Below are 13,902 nucleotides of genomic sequence, written 5' to 3'. Positions count from 1 at the left end.
AGATGATTCATGAAAATAAAGCAATATGTTGTATGTTCAACTATAAGTGTTTGAAAAACCCTTTCTTAAAGTATGAAAAAATACCTCACTTATATGGTAAACTTTGAAACACAAATTAGAGACATTACGTGGGTTGTGTGATTGATGAATTGTGGTTCTCTGAGAAGTCAGTTATCAGACTAGATTGGGACTGCATGGAGGGATTCCTATGTGCATTAATAGCGCCGAATAAGTGTTAAGGAAATTATGTAGGTATATCATTAAGGCCTAAGAAGTGTCCATGACATTTTATGAATTTTAAGAGCGTTGGTATCTTCTTGACAGAGATGTGTTCGTATCCTTAAGAAGCGTAGATTGGAAGGGGTGTTGGTGTCCCCTTGTACCTAATGTATGCGAGAGGTGTTGGTATCCTAGGTTTCAGTAACATTATGTAGAGTTGGTGAGCCTTAGGTCTCAGTGAGCTTTTGTGACTGGATAGAAGGCAAAGAACATGACCCACGAACCATGAAAAATGGCCTAGCCTGGGATATTGATAATTTCTGTATATAATAATCTTCGGGATATAGGCTTTCTAGAAATGTTTTTCTTTTTTTCATATATTCTATACTTTTTTGTTAATATGACGTTGAATATTGTGGTATTTAATGTTAAAAAATTAACATTTCGGGATACACGTCACAACAATAAACCTCCAATGACCATGTACAATGTACATGAACCTATAAATCTCTGAATTTATCAAGTTATATGCACTCAAATAGCTAGAATGGCTTATTCAATGATCATAATAAGCATTTTTGACCAAATTTGGGAAATAGAAATAAGAAATATTTTGGAAATGATGTTCAAAGCCGTGATTGTTCAACTTTACTTTTAAATTATTTTTACTTGAATTTTAAAATACTGAAATAAGAAGAATAAATATAGTATGTAGTTTATTTACATGGTGGAAGAAGTGAATCATTGGAACAATTCTGTTTCATATCATATTCCATAGTTTTGGGTTTTTTTGTTTTCTTTCTTTCTTTTTTTTTTTTAGTATTAAAACGACCGAGTATCGAAAGCAATGGTAACGAAATAAGTTGACACCGCGTCTCGTCAAAACATGTTCAATTCGAATTTACTCGGAATTACACGTTCAACGAGCATTTGCTGTGAAACCTGATTAAAGGAAAATTACTGTAGACACCTAATAGTAAGTATCAAATGATCTTTTTGTTACATGTACATGTAGATTTCATAGCGTGAATAATAACAACACAACACCGATATAGGGGATCAGAGTCAGTATATTATTGACTCTGAAAATACGATTTGAGAAATGATACTGTATACATTTTACTGTATTTATCTTGATCAATAATTGTATATTCCTATACGTATTAATCATGTAAATATACTGAGGTCTTTCAACCAACAATTTTTTTTAAATGTTTGTGCAATACATTATTGACTGACAGAACGTAATTCATGAGCTGTGATCTAAAAATCTTCCAGGCATTAATATAGATTTGAATAGAATTACATCTAGATACATATTTGAAATAGGATATATCCTAAGGCACTGTAGTTTTAAATTGTTTGGATTATATTGCATTTACATGTAATGTATACATGCTTGTAAATGCCACAGAATGAGAAATAATCTAAATTGGCCTATTTTGATAATGTTCCCAAAATAGAAGCATCATGTAGATCTATACAGGAAGTAACATTTACAAATCATGTTTGTTGTTTGTTATTTGCCAGTTAAGTATCATAATGATAATACTAGTAGTTCATAATAAGTCATTCTGCTAAAATCAAATACCCTTTTTATTGTCAACAAATACATCACTGGTAGAAAGGTTATAAAGCTTTTATCTAGCACAAGTTTCCATATTCTACAGGTTTACATATGCCAGGAAGTCCTCAAAAGCAGCTTTAGGGGTTCCCAGGACTGTTAGACTTTCACTGTTGTCAAAATCCAACTTATTTTCTCTTTTCTCAAAACTTCAGCTCTCAAAAACTTGTTTGATTAATTATGTCACTTCTGTTTTGTTGAACATGGTGTTGTCGGCAATAGGTTCAAGTTCTTCTATGTCTTGTTGTAGGTGATTTGTACAGAAGCGAGCGCCGGCAGGAATGATGGCCTCTTTTGAAATGAAGATTTCATGCCTTACTCCTACTGGTACTACAACTAACTTTGGACCTGGTCACTCGCAGATACAGCATGAAGTGTGCCCTCTTGATGTACATGGGGATGGGAGTGATACAGAAGGGGGACTAATTGGAAGAACTGCTGCTGCTGCTGGTGGTGCTGGACTGTCTTGAATCTGTTGCCTAACCAACTTGATATTCTTCTGTTTAATATGGGAGCAACACACACACTCTGGCATATATTGCACAGAAAATCATGATCAGATGGTGCCCTCCCTATCAGAGTGGTGATCACTGACCTATATTTCTTTGAAATCCTGGATCTGTGTTTTGGTTTTACTCTCCATGGACAGTTGAAGCAGAGAAATAATTAGGGACCACTCCTTGGCATATCTGGAATATTTATGTCGTATACATGTAATTAAAATATACAATTTGGGTTGGATGAAAATCTTATCTTCATGTTAAAACCCATTAGCCTAGGTTATTTTTCCTAAAATCTAATTATAAATCAATTAACTTGTTAATTAATGCTTGGTGAATCAATTAATAAATTGTATTCAAAAACTTGGAATTATTTTTTTTTCCACTAATAAACTGAAAATGTGCATCTTCAAATGTTTTGTTGATTAATGTCATGGGGTTTACAACAATGTATATTACATGGTTAATTTATTTCTATTATGTAGTCCATGTAAATTTCTGTGGAAACGAGGAAGTTATTTATATTCGGTCTTTCCTATCCCGGGGTAGGAAAGACCGAATATAAATAACCCCCTCGTTTAAGTCCATGAGAGCCTGAAATCTCCCAACTTGGGTCTGTTTAATGGACCCTTCCAAAGTCCTTTTTTAAGGAAAAAGTAAACCATTTTCCTAATCCAAAAAGAAAACTGGTGCAAAAACCATGCACATCTCCATACATGAAATAATATAAATAATAGAAAAATTATCAGTAGTATTGTAATACATTTTCGGGGGGTGGGGGTTTGCCGTTTCCCCTTTATAGATTTTTTTTCCTAACATTTAAAACATATCTTTTCAATATCAATTTTGTCTATAGCACAAAATAAAAATTCTAAAATCAATTAAAGCGTTTGATTTTCGTGTGTATATATAAAACAAAACGAAAGAAAAAAACTAGGATCCTCCACTAGTAAACTGTTTTCCATTTAGAGTTATTGCCCTTCAACCGAAAAAAAGTAAATATAATTAAGAGAATACTCTACATTTCAACACAAGTTATGTCAAATATTATTTAACAAGATATATTTTGATATGTATTTAAATTAACTACTTCATTAAAAATAAACTTTCTGTGTGTTTTTGTAGGTGTCTTTCCACGTATATACAAGGGACTTATGAATTTACGAACTTAAATAGTTGAAGTTGAAAACAAAACAATAAATTTATCTCCGTTCGATGTATGAATATTGTGCGTTCAAGTACAAATGTAAAATAGATAGAGCTTACAGCCGTGTTTGACATTGTCGTAATTAATATTCGGACATTTGTTAATGTAACACGTTGCTACAACTTTACAGTTATGATTGACAGACTTAATATTTTATAAGAAACTTTGAACTGTAGCCTATATTAATTAAACGTAGATCTACATAATTTGTAAAAATTATGAGAACCAATGGACAAATTCATACGATAGATCATACTGTCTGAATATATATCACACATCTCCATGCGTAATACATGTGTACATGCTGGGCCTGTTTAATTGAAATGTTTACTGGGGTATTCCTAGAGAGAATGTTCTATCGTTAAAATGATAATGTCCTACGGCACCGATTGTGGTGAGGGCCTGTCCCGAGACACAGATTATTCTAACTAGGGTATTCCGTATGGCCGAATAAGTTTGTACTGTACGTTTGATTCGAACATTCATTCTGTTTCGAACAATATCATTTTTAAAGTAACAAAAGGTAGGGAAATCGGTACTTTTAAAGCCATCGGAACGGACTTCGGAATCAAACATACACGATAGGTCCCCCCCCCCCCCCCCCCCCCGTACCTTTTTACCATAGGCCATGACTCTCATATTTACTCGTTTAGATATTGATTTTTTTATTTTAAAAAATATATAAGAACATAAAAACTCACCTCTTTGCTGTTTCTTTTTGAGTCGTATCAACTGTGTTAGTTGTATGTATTGACTTCCTTGGAATCTGACGTTTCCAGACGACACTTTTGTTATTATTATTTTTTTTTTTTCGACATGGCCGCATTGCTTACGAGTTAATTTTTTTGATGGAAAGTGTTAATCTAACTTTACATTTTAATTTTAGTTTACAAAATTGAGTCGTGAGTAATGCGGCCCATGTGAATTTATAGACTGAAGTTGGCAAATTTATGCGATTTTCCCGGAAAACGTGAAACTGCGGTAGGTTTGGGCATTTACTTGAGTGCTTTAAACATCCGGTGTGAGGAAACGATTGCGCAATACAACTTGGCTCATGTTATGGATAAAAAATATAATCTTAGATTTATTCTAAAGTGTTCTTTAATTTTTCCAAATTTGGTAGGCCAAAAATGGCATATTGTGGGTCATGTTCTTTATAGTTGACAGCCATAGTAAAAGTCAAGCAGACCATTGACATATATGCACGTTGCACATATCTGTATATTTTGAAGCACACCAAGTTTTCCTGAAGGTAAGTTATGCCCATGGTAAATATGTTGAGCATATATTATATCTGTATATAATTGAGGCGCACTAAGCTCCCTGAGGTCTGACACAACGCAGACACAGTCCTTTGATATAAGACAGCCATATACCATGACCCCTACACGTTATTTCTGTATTTCTTATCTGTAGGGAACAGTTCCTGTATGTTGAGTTATCATGACAAAGTGATGAAATATGAAACATGTTCGTGTGATGGAAAGGATTGTCTGTTTTCTGTTCATCTTCTATACATGTGCTTTGTCAAAAGCAGATGTAATTTTCCAAGGCTACACGATGGAACCTTCACTTGACAACACAGTTTCAATTAACAACCTCATGACAAAATATGATTCGGGTTCCCTCGATGTGTGTTCCGCTATATGTAGTGAACAGTGTGCATGTTTTAGCTGAATCCCCGACTAAAGAGGTGTCGTATACATTGGTCATGTGACCCGTCTGACATGATCGTTGCAGAAGACGGGTTGCGGAATTATTGTTCTACTGGTGGTGTATGTTTTATATTTACATTCACTGAATCTTTTCTCTTATATGTTTTTTAAAAGGAGAATTAAAGGGATACATTGTCTGTTCCGTTTAAAATATTAAATGGTCAGCAATAAATTTTGGTATTTAATGATATAGATATAACACATAAAAGATATCTTTTTGTTGTTTAATCGGGTGATGAAAGAGGCGGGGTTTATGATTTTATTTTACAATACTTGCTAGTTTCAGCCAAAACAACAAAGTGAAGGCGGTAAAAACCATAAGAAAGTGGTTTCTCTGTAAATGGTCAACTTGTTCAGGTACCTGCTTGCATCAGAATGAATAATTAATCTATGAGTGTCATGCATACCCCTATCAACTGTGGTCCTTAGAATGATAGCCTATGTTGGGATCATTGAACGGTATTATAGCTGTATCATGGCTGTTCCACCGATGTCAATTTAGTTTCGTTACATCGTTAAAACTGATGCTCTTGTTACAAACCCACTAAATAACTTACAGAATACACTCTTGTATTATTTCTATAAAAAAGTGTCATCTATTAATAAGTGTTGAATTCATAATTTTAGTTGTTTTGATTTTTAGGCGTATTGATCCGTGATCACTAATCACACGAAGTAATTTTAGTTCACTTCTCAAGAGAAATTGAACGTCTCCATATGAGTGAAAAATTCTCGAGCGAGACGTTAAGCAAGATTCAATCAATCAATGTAGAGGAGTTGTACCACGATGTTTTTGTACACGACTTCGAACCATTAAAAGTACAAAGTGCTTTTATTACTATTAGTATCAGACGACCTAGATTTAGTTACCATCACTGAGACCTGGTTTGGATCATCTGTTGACGAGGCTGCAGTGAACGAAATTGTGCCAACATGATATAACATCATTAGGCGTGATCGCGACAATGGTTGTCGCGGTGGAATCAATGCGGGTTATAACAGCGTATAATACGGAACATTTTTGACGTTAATGTATTATGTAATATACTATATTTCCATCCAAAATAGCAGACGTGCCGCATGTACCTTCTGAGCCGAGTACTTCTAGTCTCCCACAGACCAAACAAGATAATAAAAAGGAAAAGATAACGAACAAAGATCAACCCCTTAACTCCTATAAGGAAAACAAAGGAGACTTGGGCAAACAGGGGGCCCCTGAACTGAATCATACGTATCTGGATTTTAATCAATAGAAAATATATCAATAATGCAACAACTGACATACTTTAATGATATTTTGAACATTCCCACCAAGGCCTGACCACTATGTCGTGAAGTCAGGAAATCACATCTCCACATCAAATAATTTAACTCTACCAGATTAATCAAATTTACAAATAAAGGACTAAGACCATGTTTAGCTATATCGGCCCTGTGGTGTGTTAAAAAATAAAGCAGAATGAATTGAAATAAAATTGTTATCATTTGATAATATAATCTTTATACCATCGCGACGTACCAAGATTTCCCCTCCAAAACGTCAGCTTGTGGAATTCTATACAAGACAAAACCGGTATCGGTCTGGTTTTCTGCAGAAATCTCCACTTTTTTTCAAATTTAGTCATATAATTCATATAAAACACGACCTTCGATCCAGAAACTGACTGTAGTCTATCAAAATCTATCAATACAAATAAATTTTACACGAACGATTTTTTGGATCGAAAGGTGTGCTGTTGATGAATATCAACTTTGAATTAAAAATAGAGCAATCCGGAATTATTTATTTTTGTGAGAGTTGTGGGTATTTTATTAATTATGTTGCTTTGAAAAATTAAAACAATATACTTATGTGGAGTCTACATCATTTCAATGCAGAATACACCCCTATGTGGTGTTTTTATCACAGGTTTGTGCAGGATATTCTAAAAGCTATAGAATTTTGATGCGTAAACAAACGAATCTGCTGTCCGACAAACCGGACCTTCAATGCTATAGAAAATTTTTATTTAGACGACACCAATAGAATTACTAAGATCAAAATGAAAAGAATTTATAGAACATGCATTGATATAACTAAAACTATTGCCGATATATTGAAGTATAACGTTAACTAGGGCAAGTAAATGTATGAAGGATTTTTGAGCGAATGACGTCATAGACGTCGTGGCTTAGTGGTAGAGAGCCCGTCCTTCAATCGGGAGATCCGGGTTCAATTCCTACCCGTGTCATTTTTTTTTTTAAATCATACTGTTAACTACATATTTCTTTGCATTATTGAAAAATTTATTTCTTTCAAGACACTGAAGATGAAATCATACCTGAATACAAATAAAAATCAATAGGCCTATGCAATCACAGAACACCAAGAAAATATGCAAGGATTACAGATTACATTTTTTTTAAATTCATTGAAAAAAAAAAAACCAAAATACTTTATTTTCGGACTTGATTTTATTTCAAAGTATGAACCAGCAAAAGATAATGGAAAGGAAAGTTTTTCCAATGCACCTAATGTACAGAAGTAAAGTCAGAAAAAATGTGAATCCATTAGCTATTCGTCATTTCCTGCAGCGTAAGAACTTTCTTGTTGAAACCACCACATGCTATATTGTGTAGCAAGTGTAGACATGTGTGTCAGTAAATTCACATCCAACAAAATTGTCACAACCAATCTCGGCCACTTCCTGAGACAAAGTCTCTACAGACAATTTCAATACCTCTCGACAGAACCAGGCCTGGGGTAATGGTAATTAAATGACAGCCAGTTTCAATGTAATGGGGGTGTAATGAACCATTTTTGCATTACAAGTAATGGTAATGTAATGCATACTGTACTGCACATTACTTTTCATTACATTTACACTACTTCAAATATTTGATGATATTTTGAAGATTTAGAATAATTCATTATATTAGTGATTGACTGAAGCATTTGAAACATTGATGACAATCAAATGCAATGAATAACTTAATAGATATGTTTCCTAACATTGCTGAATATTTTGTGTACTTATATTAAAAATCATAATACAGAAATAATTTTTCTGCCATTTCTTTAATATCTGACAGTATGTTATGTAAATGTGTAATGTAAATTCACTCTCAAGTAATGTAATACATTATATATCAAAATAGGAGTAATGGTAATGTGAAATTTTCTAGGTAATGTAAGGTGTTACATTGCTATGTAATTGACCTCAAGCCTGGATAGAACACCTTCTCATGCATATATTCAAGTGCCTTGGACCCCAACTTGTCATTTCCTCTTTTACAAGATTTTCAGCATTTCTTCATAGAGATCATAATTCCAACTGCAAGGTGTCCAAGATGATGAATTCAGACCTGACCAGTGTTTTTGACAATTTGTTAACTTTTGACTCTACACTTTTTATCATGACAACCATTCTTGAAATCATTCAAAAAGTACATTTATTATGACATTCATAATTCAACATGCGGATTTTCATTTGAATCATCAAATATAAATTCTTCCAATTAATAACCCCCCCCCCAAAAAAAAAACCACTTTAAAAACCTCCACAGGTATATTTCAAATGACATAGAACCATGGTATCAGGATGTCTCTGGAAGTGCCATGGGTTAATAAGGGTTAAACTTCAGAGTCGACATGTTTCTTCCAAGCAATATAGTCTTGTTTGGATCCAGTTTTTCCAGTTCTGATATAACTGCCTGATACTGTACAATGTAGGTGTCAATCTGTGGGAATCTGTTTCCACATAACTGCTGTATAATCTGGTACCTTGCTATTGGCAGGCACAACAAGGAAGCTATTCCTGTAGTGATGTCCAACACTTATCCGCATGTGTCACTGATGCCACTATCATTGATGAATCTGATGGCAGTGATGATAGCATTATTGAGGAGTAGGAATATGGATTCTTGTCAATCTGATTCATGTCACCCTTGCCATCAATTTTTGCTGTACATATTATATCATCCTGAAATTCAAATTACTCCAGTATTATATCATTATCAAAACTATATCATAAATGAAAGGTGAAGATAACAAACAGTGATCAATCTCATAACTCCTACAAGCAATACAAAATAGATAATTGGGCAAACACGGACCCCTGTATTATAATATTCATATAAAAGTTGTACTTTCATGCCCTCATGTATTTTCATTGATATATAATTCAGAAAAATTACATTTATGTATTCGGTGGGAGATTGACATGTCTCCAACTAAACAATAAAGGACAATTTAGCTACATATACATTTCTGCATAAATAATTATATACACAAACATTTCATTTGAATTTGATTCCCCATCTAATAATTTTTGTTGTAGCTAATGTCGATATATTATCTTACTTCACAATTATCAGCAAATTCACAAAATATTTTTATCTTTCATACTCTTTCTTGTGGTAGATGTATGGAAAATTTTAATATTCAATAATATAAAGGAGATTTAACCTAACAAAAAATTATATGCTTAAATCATGGTAGTACTCATGAAATTCAACATTCTCTGAGTGATTCTATGTCTAATCCCAATGCAGGCATGTAAGTTGTAAGCGTAATTGTTGAAATTAAGTTTGACATGTTTACAATTTATCTTGAAATAAGGCATATTTAAATTATAAAACCAAACTGTTCTTATGATTTTCCTGGCTTAATGGTGCTTTTAAGTATTTAAAAATTATTGAATGTAAAAATCATTCCGACTTTTCTAATCCATGTTTCCGCGTAAGGCCAAAATATATATATATATATGTTAATTGGTTTCCACTTTCCCGACCTACCCTAATCAAAAATTTTTGTTGACCCTAACACATTTTTTTCTATTCTCACAGATTTTGCAAATGTCATCACTACAACAAGAATATATTTATTGACTTATGAAGTTATTTATTATTCACTAATACCAGACAGATTCCAAAACACAGAAACAGTTTTTGTTTACAGTAAATTGAAGAAATGTATCGATTCATCATATAACTTTTATTTGATTACTAAATAATCACTAAGTTAAGTTTAAACATAGTAGAATACTAGAATACCAAATCATTCGAAAATTATTCAACCTATAACCCCCCACAGGCCTACATGTTACCCCAGAGACATATACCATTATGGAAATATACATCTATATACAATTATATGTCTCTTTAACCTATACAAATACTTTTTAGACCATACAATGATACATGGAAAGTTCAAAGTGTAAAGTGAGTCAAACATCATGTAAGAAAATTCAAATAGACCCGAGAAGGTCATGCACTCGGAATTGAAAATGGCATGATCGCTCGATCGTGAAACAGCTGATTTTTCTGATCAGCTGATATACATACAATTTTAAATCTTAACAATATAAATTATAATAGATAAACAATAAATATATGTTGACAACAGTTAACAGATTTGTTGTGGGATTTCCAACAGCCCATTGCGTGAATATTATGAGTTTATGTCAACACACCACAGGCGCACCATACTATACGTTCCATGTGACTTGTTTATTATTTTTAAGAGCAATTGGTACACCTATTTGGTTATACAGTTTAACGAGTAGAGGTGAAGTATATTCATATTTCTAAAACTTACGTTGAAATGCGATGAGTACATCCTCTGCAACTTCCACGAACAGCGCAAACAGACTAACGGCGCCGCGTGTGAAAATGGCCGAATGAAGGATTGAAAAATATGGTGTGCCATTCGGGCTATAAGTAAAATAACCTTCTTGCGTATTTGGGAAAGAAAATTTCTTTTTCAAGATCTTATTATATATTAAACCACTCATTGTATAATCATGTTTTACAATACGTTACCACTTCTAATAATATATAGCGACGTTGTATGACGCAATCTTAAAAAGTAGCGCAAATTATAGGATTTATACTAGTAATGTAAACCTAAAAATTGTGTTCTTTCACCAACTCTACATATAAAAACCAGTACATTACAGGAAAAGAACATGTTAGAGAATATTTCTAACAAAAAATTATTCACTTTGGACGTTAGGCCGAATTTTGATAAACATGGTCTTAGTCCTTTAGGTAAAATAATAACAAAAAAATTTTGACCAGTTTATCTGTTCCTTGTTAATACGCCAGTTTCGACATAAGAAGGTGGATTTAGTGGAACTTTGGATGCCTAAGTGAGAAGGAGTGAACCTGCAGTAAGTGATTGATACGATATAACATTGTGATCAGAAAATCCTTTGTGTGTATTTTGTAAGATTCTGAATTAATAAATACATTAGACTGACTAACTCTTGTGCAGTTTTGGTTTCTCTTCTATGAAAATGTGATGTGTTTTTAACAACTTCATTAACTTTTTAAGATAAAACATGTTGAAATTTATATAATTTAAATGAATAATTTCATTACATTAATCTTAAGGAACTATGCAAAGTGCGCATGAATAAATGATTTATACAAATTCAGTATTTTCTAGATATGTGTATAAATATATCAACAACAAAACATCTGTAAAAGTGAAAGAAATGGTATTAAGATTTTGGACGTAAATATTATACAGCAAACAGAGTAAATTTCGCACTTTCTCTGTTTGAAAAAATGTGGATTAATAAATATTTAAAAATGATATAGGTCTATTACGACTGGGCCATCATCCCCGTCGAGGCATTGACGAAAATGGTAGAAGCCTGAATCATGTGACCATTTCAACGAAAATTTACCTGTAAACAAAGGCGTCACTGAGACAGAAAAAACATGTGTATCCTGGACATTTTTCATCCCCAGCCAGTCTATTGTGTTTTCACATTCAGATATTTCTGCACAGATTATTCTAGTCATTAAACAATCCAGTTAACTGAGTCATATTTTCTATCTGTATTAGAACCGTTGTGCGTAAGAGTTTCCAATCAGCCTCTGCCACAATTCGTTGAGGATGTTTGTGTACTTCACCACGAAATGTTCTCCAAGCCTGATTGCATTTGTTTGTGAGGTCGTGAACCTCATGTTGAAATAAACCCTAATTTAAAAATGTCTGAAGCGTCTATAAAATCTAATGAAGGGCTCATTTAGCTATACAAATGCACAGTACAGTGTACATAGCGCGTTATATCGTTTGAAATTTTAAATGCACATTTAAAATAAATGTATCGAAAATTACCAGATCAATACATGTACATGTAATTTGATAATAAAAAATATATTAAGGATTATAATTTGAAGACCTCTAATAATAATCATTTTCAATTAAGAATTATTTATATGGCGTTTGAATCCGATAGGGGAATGCCTACAGTGTTTCAATATCATAGTAACTTATGTTGATTGATGGGACACGTAAAACTACCCATTCCACACACGGACATTAAGATGTTTCGAAGACACCTGCAAAAATTTAAAAAGGGTATCAAGGAAACCAATGTCATCTAAGACGCGGATTTATAGTGTAGACTCCGTGTGCACTATGTCGAGGACTAGTGGATGTAAACCGTTACTCAGGCAACCCTTAGTGTCTCAATCACTTAATACCTACTTTTAAAGATGCCACCACACCAGATTAAATATTAATAAGTAATTAATTTGAATTTTTCACCATTTTGAACAAGTCAATTTCTAAGAGTTATGCTTACTTGAATTACATCTTATAATTTGACATTTTGCTTGCTTCGAAATCCCCTATCGACTATCTGCAGTGCACGACATATTTCTTTTCATCAACAGTAACAATACTGTTATTCATTTATTTATTTATTGGTATCGAAATGTAGAATAAATTTTCACATATCTTCTTCTTAAGTAAGTTGTTCATTCCCAATCTTGATCAAAGTAAATTTATCTGTTACCCCAAAATAAAAATATGCTCTGTGGTGTTGAGATGAGCTATTAACAATAAAATCAGCATTTCGCAAAGTCTATGGTCGTTATAACAATCTAGTTTGACATTACAACCTAGCTTTGGGGTAAATGCTGTCTGACTTGTTTCATACCGATTGTTAGGCCGTTCTTGGCACACTGATTTTGACTGCGGATAATTCCGTTTACCTGATCAAGATATAGGGTTCACGGCCGCTGTGACCGGTCGACAGGGGATGCTTACTCCTCCTAGACACCTGATCCCACCTCTGGTGTGTCCAGGGGTCCGTGTTTCCACAACTACCTATTTTGTATTCCTTATAGGAGTTATCAGATTGATCACTGTTCGTTATCTTCACCTTTAATATAACAGTGTCAAAATGTTTGATTGTTAAAGTCCCTGAAACGTTCTACTTTACCTTTTTTTCTGTTCGCTCACCGTGCGTTCACCGTTCGCTCTCCGTGTGTTCACCGTTAGCTCTCCGTGCGTTCACCGTTCAAGTGGGAAAGTAAAACGTTTCAGGGACTGTGTGTAACACATTTAATCCCTGATCACTTTGGCACCACCCTGATACCAAAATCCTATATCTGGATTATAATTTTGGTATAGGAATACCCCTGTCATTTTAACAATCTATTTATTATCAATAGCATTAAAGAAAATGCTTCAAAATGTTTTACATATACATACATGTATCAAATTTCAAGTTTTGCCCTGCCTTCGATTCAGAATCGCTACAGCAGGGACCATGATATTTACAATTTTGGTAGAAGTCACCCTGTTCTGCATCACAGTGCATTTAACTTTAAAGAATATCTTTGACAATTGATGAA

At 33.4% G+C, this 13,902-nt stretch overlaps 2 long non-coding RNA genes across 2 annotated transcripts; one reads left to right on the top strand and one right to left on the bottom strand.

Moving 5' to 3' along the window:
- The first annotated feature begins 484 nt into the window (after nt 1-484).
- On the top strand, nt 485-2,751 carry LOC130049171 (uncharacterized). The gene is made up of 2 exons (XR_008797673.1): nt 485-1,195; nt 2,094-2,751. It is a non-coding gene; the product is annotated as an uncharacterized LOC130049171 (long non-coding RNA).
- Nucleotides 2,752-8,680: 5,929 nt separating this feature from the next.
- On the bottom strand, nt 8,681-11,497 carry LOC130049170 (uncharacterized). The gene is made up of 2 exons (XR_008797672.1): nt 10,844-11,497; nt 8,681-9,227 (listed from the first exon to the last, which is right to left on the bottom strand). It is a non-coding gene; the product is annotated as an uncharacterized LOC130049170 (long non-coding RNA).
- Nucleotides 11,498-13,902: the final 2,405 nt, after the last annotated feature.

This window comes from Ostrea edulis, chromosome 8 (genome assembly GCF_947568905.1).
Source record: "Ostrea edulis chromosome 8, xbOstEdul1.1, whole genome shotgun sequence".
Taxonomy (NCBI): domain Eukaryota; kingdom Metazoa; phylum Mollusca; class Bivalvia; order Ostreida; family Ostreidae; genus Ostrea; species Ostrea edulis.
This window is presented reverse-complemented; position numbering and strand designations above follow the sequence as displayed.